Below are 9,132 nucleotides of genomic sequence, written 5' to 3' on the forward strand. Positions count from 1 at the left end.
CCGAGCACTTAATCAACTGAGCCACCTGGTTGCCCCTGGTGTTTTTGTTTTTGTTTTTGTTTTTTTAACATTTTGATTATAAATGAAATAGTATATGAAATGGGGTCTACTCACATAAGAATGTGGATTGAGAATTAATGCTTGAATTTTGAACAAATGTTCTTTTATTAGCATTTGAAGGAAGGCTTAGTGATTTTGGCTTCTCATCATTGAGGAACTCATTAAGAAGAGAATGAAATATAGAGTCCGTCCGTGTTGTACCAATTAACGTGTAACAGAGTCATTTTCCTGTTTTTATTTATTGCTTCAAATAAAGTTCAGAAATTTCCATCTTAGGTTTTTCTCTAGGAAATGTCTTAAAAGATAAGAATAAATAGTTTCCAGGTATTACTAAAACACACGTAAAATTCACATTTATTTCCTTTTTTGTGTGAAGAATTTTATTTGCCTTTTAGCTTTCTGCAAAGGATTTGAGACAGTTAGGTCCATTTCAGAGACTAAGGTTAACTGAGGTTTCCTTCCTCCCTCCCTACCTCCCCCCACCCGCTTCCCTTCCTTCCCTTCTTCCATTCTTCCTTCCTTGTTTTCTTTCTTATTTTAAGGCTTGAAAGTGATTGGGGTGTCCATGTGAGGAAGGACCAGAGTTTTTGGGAGTTGCTCACTGGGGGGAGGAGAGGAAATTTTTCATTTGAGAAATTTGGTCCTTGCTCTTTTAAGCAATGAGGAATGTAATTGTGGACACACTAGAGAGCGCCAGATGATATATTTTGATAAACAATTGTCTGTAGGACACAGACAATACTGCTGCCCTTTTAACATCTTAGGTCAAGGCTAAGTGTGGTAAGAACATTGCCCTGGGAGCCAGGTGACTCAAGACCTGGATGTGACCTAGGCCCTAAGGGGAAGACTCTCTTACTCCCTCTGCTTCTGTTTCTTCCTCTGAAACTTGAAGCCGTTGGGTTCAATGATCTATAGTCCTCTTTCACTTTTAGAGAAGCTATGGTTTCGGGAGATCTGGATCTTTTCAGTATGCTCCCTTTTCCATTAAAGCAGTAGCCGAAAGCCTGTGTATGATTCAAAGGAAATATCCTGGACATTTCCAGGTAAGACAAGTTTGGAGTCAATTCTGAGAAATCTGCACAGACAGAGCAATTTGACCCATCACGCCATAGCAAACGTTGCTAAAATTTATAGGAGGGAGAGATTGTTAGCTAGAAAGATCCTTCCAGATTTATTTGGTTTGGTTATGTTCCACAGTGTTTACAAACAAGATATTGGTTTTTGAAAAAATTTTTGGACGAAGTATTGATGTTTAAAATCTAGGTTTTGTCTGGTAAAGATGCTGTCACAATTAGCAAGCTACTTTCTTTCATATCGGAGAAACAGCAAGCTGTCTTCTCTCCGTGTTTGCTGTTCTCAGAGATGTAGCCACCGGAATTTGGAAGTGGGTCAGTCTGCTTTTAACCTGGCTACCGTTATTCAGTTTTATCAATTCTTCATTTTCTATTAGCAGAGAATCTGTTTCATGACTTCAATATATAAAAGGTAGAAAGATCACAAAGCAGCCCCGAAGCAGATAAATATTGACCGAATCAAATAGGTGTGCTGCCAAGACTTGGAATAACTGGCAATTTTGCCCTGGGACCAGGCTGGAAGAATGTTGAGGCCGTTCGTGCCTAACTTCCTCCCTTTATCGCACTTGTCTCCATTATTTTGTTTTGTTTTTGTTTGGTAAACATCTGCTTCCTACTAGATTGTTTTATCCCCTTAACCTTTATAAATGACAATTAAGGCCATCTAGTCTGTCAATAGCACGTCATTTATTTGTTGCTACAGCTGAGCCTGACCTTCATTGATTTTATGGGAGTAATTTGCTGGAAATGATTTTTTAATGTTAGATTTATTACTGGGTACTTCATTGTCAGATAATTGAAGCAAATTATAATTTTTTTTCCAAAACAAATGCAAGAGGTACGGGAAAGGGATAATATTATTTTCAAGGGTTATTACCTATTGGGATAGGGACGTATGTTACCCCTGATGTCATACGCTTTTCAAATTCGCACACATAGATTGTTTTTGACTGGTGCATAAATTTTCCCTTTTTGGGTTTTTCCTCAAGTATGACTGAGGTAGCAATAGGAGCTGGTAATAAATTAGCATTCAAAATGACATTGCAAATTAGGTATCCACGTAAATTATCAAGTAACTACAGTAACAACCCTTACATAACAGGTCTTGATATTTTGATTTAACTTCAGGTTCTATTCCATATAGACTGATGTTATAGAATTAATCTTACCCCTAACATAAGTATTATCTTGTTCCCCTAGTATTGGTGTTAACAAGTGTTTTATCATGTTGTGCTTTTTGTTCTCCAAAACTTTGTCCATTCAGAGAATAACGAGCATTTCAATCCCAAATGAGGCTTTCTTGGTATTTGTAGATTTATCCCATTGACGTGGGGATAGGTATACTACTGCTATACCCATGCATTAGAGGAGATACCGAGTTACGTATTTTATATTTCGAGAAGTGTTTATGAATATGCAAGTCTTTCCTGGTTGTGCTGTTGTGTCCTGATGCCCAGCAGGACCAGGCCAGCAGAGGTCTTCTGGCAGAGCTGATGCCCTGTCATTCTGGAAATAGATTCCGGCTCCAAATACAGGAAATGGACTTTCAGACTTAACTTTGAATATTAACCAATGAAACATGCTGTTTTCCCCTCTCTGAATAACGACGCATTGCTGCCTAGGAGGATTTGCAGCACACCGGAACTAATTAAAGGAAAGTGGAGCAGAACGTAAACCTTATTCTTTAGTGGGCGTGTCCTTGTTTGCTCTCGTGGGGGCAGAATCAAAGCAAGTCATCTCGTAACCAAAGGCAAAAAGAAAACTAGACCACGACTCTCTGAAAATCTGTTCTAACTGCAGCAATTTCTCTACTCATTCACAACTGTTTTGAAGCAAAAGAAGAATAAAGTGAAAACATACGATTTTAAGTTTTTTACGTATTTTCCTAGAGAGATTTCTGGAGACGATATCCCCTCTGTCAGGTTAGAAACCAGAAGGATGAGAAGCAGAGTGGCTGTTGGCGATGTAACAGCTCCCGTGCACGTGACCAATGACTTCCTCTCCCATCACGTATTTTAATGAGGAATTTAGTATCAACTTTAATGAGGAGCAGATAGATTATCACATCACCGAGTTTTAAAAATTCAGACTCGCGCATCTTGAAAGGCCGTTACACGCAGGCTTCAGAATAATTATTCCGAAGGGTATTCATGGAATAAAGTTTAGCAGAGGTAGAATTCACTTTCAGAATAGGAGTCAGATGTAATAATCTCAGAGGAAGGAGAGTAAGCAGGCACCCGAGTCCTTCTCAGCAAATTGGACTCTGAAATTCAATTTTAATTCGGGTAGAAATTATGAGGCAAGAGCTGTAAGGACTTGAGGGAGAAACTTCTTGCCTTTAAATTGTCACGCTTCTTTCCTCTGCTCCTGTCACTATTATTGATATAAAGAATCCATCAACATATTTTTATGGGTGATTAAGAAAGGCTGACCTTTCCTTTGCAGGTACAAATAGGTAGTTCTTCAGAGGCTGTAACTGAATGACAAGATAATTCTATCCATTTAATATTGAAGTGATGTTGATAGTATCATTCTTCTCGTGTTGGAAACAGGACAGTGTAGAGGCCTTTTCTGCCTCAGCCCGTTCTGCCCTGGGTGATGGATTTTCCCTCTGACTAATCGCTGTCACATTAACCCGCACTATTTCATCCTTCAGAGCTGTCAAGATAATGACGATAATCCAAGTGGCTCATTGTAGGTAAAGGAAATTATATGAGCAAAGTAATATCATAAAACAGTGTTTAAATATTTTAATTTCATTTGTCAGGGCTGCCCCAACACTTCATTACACATATAACCATCTCTCATCAGTGGAATTAGTGCATTATTCATTACTGTTAATTATTTTCACATAATGGCTGCCCTGATATATTTAACCTCCACATTATATCTCAGATAATGGGTCTGTAAAATTGAATTGTGTGAAGAGTGGAGTTCTAAAGCTCATTTGCAGAACATCAAAGAACAAAGAAGAGGAAAAGAATTCTAAATGGGACATTTTGCCCAGCTGGGGCCAAACATTTGTTTCTGTCTGATTTGCATACAGAAAATAGGTGGTGTAGAAGTGGCTTAATACTGTATAGGCTGTCTGCTCCTATTATGCAACCAATTAAGATTTGTTAATATCGCACACATTGGAAACAACGTGAGAATTACAGCATGGAAAAACGGAACAGTTAAGACAGTTCTCTTGTACAATATAGACAAAGTGAAATTTCTGTTTGGGGACAGTATGTAATGGGCACAGAAATAGAGAGAAAGAGAGAGAGAGAGAGCAGAAGGTAGGGATGCTGGTGAGTTCCACATTAATTACATGTTTTTATGAATATCTTTAATAATAGACACTAAGTTTTTAAAGTGGTAAAAGCAAAGAAGAGCCATAAAATCAATTTAGAATTTAGTCCTTTATTTGTATTTTTCCCAGTTCAAAATTTACCACTTACACTTATGATAATACTTTCTCAGTAACTTAAAGGTTTAACATTTATGCAAACAAAACATCCATTTAGAGTCACCAGCACCCTGTGTATGGAAGTCATATTTTATAACAATTTAATTTTTCATGATTGTGTGTTGCTATTCTTTTATAGAGCATTTGACAAACATAATGATCTGATCAGCAATGTCAAACGCGTCTGTATGCAGGTGTATTTTCTTTACACCTTCTCAGTGTAGGAAACTGGGCCCAAAAAAAACCCCACGACTGAAATCTGTAGATTCTGAGTCAGAATCTCCTGTGGTGGAGCTTAGACGGGTATATATTTTAAAAGCTCTGCCAGTAATTCTGAGGGGCTTCCTGTAATCAGAACCTCAGCCTTCAGAGGCGAGAGGAGAGTGTGTGGCTCCTGGCAGGCTCATAGTCTCCCTTTTTCAATTATTTTAATGACTCGTTTTTGAACATGGCAGCAACTATATCTCCCTGGCTTCCTTCACTGTTATCACAGAGAACAATGTAGAGAGTTGTTCAATAACTTCTTATTAAATTTGCTTTGCCTTTCTCAGATTTTCACTGTTACATTACACTGAAATTAATTTCTTCAAATCTATAAATTTCCCTTCTTTTGGATTTTTCTTGAGGCCAAGTCCCATGAGTGGGATTCACAGTTGTTATGGCTCTTGGTACGTCTTGTCAAGTAGGCTTCTAAGAGTTGCGCTGATTAATAATACTGCCATAACAATGCAAAAATATAACAATTTTATTGCACCCTGGCAGAATTGGCTATTAACGTTAAAGCATAGTTGTTCTTCATCTAGAAAATGGCATCTAGCTGTTTTAACATGCATTATTTTTCTTACTGTCCAGGTTGAATGCTTCCCACTTTGTTTTATATCTCTTTTTATGTGAGCAATTTCTCAGTTATTTTAGGCTTTTTACCATCTATCTATTGATTTCTTACTATTTTTCTTACCAAACTGAATAATCTTTTTGTGTAACAAGTATATTATACTTCTATCTGTCTTATTTACTGCAATTTTTTTTTTACTTTCTGTTGTTTATATTTTTTCTAGCCTTTTTTAACTTGTACCAAAGTTTCTATTTCTTATGTAGTCAAATGCGTTGATCTTGTAGTGTTTTTTTTCCCCCTTGCATCTTCAAGGCTTAAAACGTTATCACAGTTATCTCATTTTTCTTTAATTTTTTAAAAATTTGAGTGTAGTGGACACAGGATGTAACATTCATTTCAGATATACAACATGGTGATTTGACAAATCTCTATGTTATGCTCTGCTCCCCACAAGTGTAGTGTCTCTGCCATCTGTCACCATACAATGTTATTACAATATCATTGACAATATTCCTTGTGCTGTGTCTTTTATTCCCACAGTTATCTCATATTAAGATGGATTCGAACAAGTCCTGGGAGTTTTGAAAATACAGTAGAGCAAGCCTAACTACAGAGTTGGAAATAAGATCATGATAGCTTAGCTCTCAGTCTGCCACACTATTCTTATAATTTAGTGTATTAGGCAAGCACCTCTTCTGTATACTCAGGAGAATACACCCAGTTGGTGGGAAATAAACAGAAGAGAAGTTCATCTCTGCCGCTATCCCCTTATACTCATTCATTATGTACTGTATGGTTGGATTGTCCTATGGCATCAATCCATCATGTCATTACATAGGAACTAAGGTCAGAATTTTTGGACTGGACATTCATGAGTTTCTTTTTTTCCTTTTCTTTCTTTTTCATTTTCTTGTTCTTTTTTGTTTGTTTGTTTTGCTCTTTGTCTCTATCCTTTTAACTCTACATCTTTCCCTCCATGCCTTGTTCACTTAACATTTCTTGAGCTTCTACAGTGTGCCAGCAACATGTTGAAAATAAACAAAAGCAACCTCTGACTTTAAGGGTCTCACAGCACATTGAACTCCCTCTTCCTGGAATGTTCCCTGTAATTTCCTGTTCCTAGAGCCTGCTTAATTTACTTATTCTATTTGGCTATTCTTATTCTATTTGGCTATTTACCTACTCTTTGAAGCTTTCTTTCAAATTACACTTTCTTTAATGAGCCTTCTCTGTTCACTATACCCTTGTTGGAATGAATCACTTGGTTCCAAATATCCCCCAAAGAATGATGTTTTTATTTCTATTATGATATTTGATCTTGATGAGCTTCATAAAAGGGTTATTGATGTATGCCCCTGTCTCCTATACTCGATTATGACACTAATGACAATAACAATTGGATCTTCCTCAGTTTTGTATATCTCCCTGTGCATAGTAAGACCTGTGCCCATGGTAGGCACTGAGCAAATATTTGTAGTTTCTTAAGATTTTTGATTGTTTGATAGAAAGCTCAAAGTCCAAGATCACAACCATCTCCTTTGGTGCAGAATCACAATTAATACAACTTTGTCATTCTCAAATTTGTATATTCACTGTGAGACTGTAGAAGCTATGGCTTCCACACAGCTCAAATTTAGTATCCAGTGGGTACTTGATAAGTATTCATGATTTACAGAGTGTCTGGATGGCTCATTCGGTTAAGTGTGGACTTCAGCTCAGGTCATGATCTCATGGTTCATGAGTTCGAGCCCCATGTCTGTGCTGACAGCTCAGAGCAGAGCCTGCTTTGGATTCTGTGTCTCCCTCTCTCTCTGCCCTTCCCCCGCTCATTCTCTCTCTCTCTCTCTCTCTCTCTTTCTCTCTCCCCCACCAAAAATAAAAATAAAAACATTAAAAAATTTTTTCTAAAGTATTGTTGATTAACATGCTGAAAGGGTGGCCTTAAATCTATGTAGAGGGGCGCCTGGGTGGCTTGGTTGGTTAAGCGTCCGACTTCGGCTCAGGTCATGATCTCACGGTCCGTGAGTTCGAGCCCCGCGTCGGGCTCTGTGCTGACAGCTCAGAGCCTGGGGCCTGTTTCAGATTCTGTGTCTCCCTCTCTCTCTGCCCCTCCCCTGTTCATGCTCTGTCTCTCTCTGTCTCAAAAATAAATAAACATTAAAAAAAATTTTTAAATCTATGTAGAGAACTTGTGATAGTATTTATTATCTACTATTTCATATATTTCGGTTTTTTTTTTCCAGTTAAAAGTGGCATAGAACCATTTAACTAGTTGTCAACTGATGCATCATGCCTGCTAAGTCAGTTCTATGATTGAAAATCTTACATTAATTCCAGGCAAAGTGTTAATTTACATAGCCTCCTGTTTTTATCATTGGCTAAAAAGGCTCATTTCACAACTGCCAAGTGGCAAAGTGTTTTTGGTTCTTTCCATTAAGTATTAATAAAACATCCTGTAATACAGATTCCCTTCACCTGGCTCTTCTGGGAGTTGTTTGGAAGAGATCCATTTATTTCACTTAAAGTTTGTTACATTCTTCCATTTCCGTGGCAAGTCCCAGGGTACCACCATGGCCCAGAAGGGTTGGTGTTCATTTGTTTAGAGACTCAAGAAAGATTACTCTTTGCTATCAGTGTCAGAATGTGTCAAAAGCAGGGTCCCTCTTTTATTTTTCCTTGGCAACCCTAAGAATGAAGACAATCTGATGTTGCTAATGAAAGTGACTTTTATAAACAAGTCATCTCCGGCTGCCTGCTTGACAAGACACTGAGGCAAGCCTAGGAAAAATTGGGAAGCTGAGAAAGTTTGCTTTTTTGCTCTTTCCCAGCATGGTTTTCTGAGCCTCACTGCCTTCCTGGAAAACATTCCTTATTGCGCAACTTGCTTGTTCCTTTCCTCTCTGTGCTTCTGCCCTGGCCTAGCCTCTGACTATTTCTGGAGCCATCTCTTTGTCCCCCTCTATTATTTCTCAGCTCCTGCTACCTTAATACAGAGGTAAATAAATAATGTGTCCTGATCTCTTACCATGACCCTGGCACTGTGCTAAGCACCTAATGTGTATTTCTCATCTGTCCTCAAAGTAATCCATTGAAGTGGCTGTTATTATTACCATCATTTTACAAATGAAGTAACAATCTTGGCGAGTTTAAAAGATTTGCCCAAGGTCACCCAACAAGTATTGTAGGTGGTTATTTCCACAAATGTCTGCAACAACATCTCTCATCCTGCATGTTCTTTGAAAATGTGACCTTGTAACTTCTTCCATGAAGGAATCAGACCTTTGTCTCTTCCTTTTAAATCTGGGTCACTTATGACTACTTCACCTAACAGAGAATGGCTGATATCTCACTGCTCGGCTTCTGCATCTGGAACAAAAAAGGCCATGTGACTTCTGCCTTGAGCACTGGAATCCTTGTGCTTGGAACCCTGAGCTGCCATGTGAGAAGCCTGATTACCCTGAGGCTTCCATACTGTGAAGAAGTCAAGTTACACGGAGAGGTCACATATGGATGTTCTGGCTGGCAGTCAGAGCCTTTGAGTCATTTCATGTCCAATAACAAACTTGTGAATGAAACCATCTTGAACCCTCCAGACCAGCTCATCTTCCAGCTGAGAATCACTGAGTGACCTTAGTCAAGGCTACAGAGGGAGCAAAAGGACCACTGAGATGAGGACTTCCAAAAATTCCTGACCCACACAATCTGTGAGAAAA

This window comes from Neofelis nebulosa, chromosome 1 (assembly GCF_028018385.1).
Source record: "Neofelis nebulosa isolate mNeoNeb1 chromosome 1, mNeoNeb1.pri, whole genome shotgun sequence".
Lineage (NCBI taxonomy): Eukaryota > Metazoa > Chordata > Mammalia > Carnivora > Felidae > Neofelis > Neofelis nebulosa.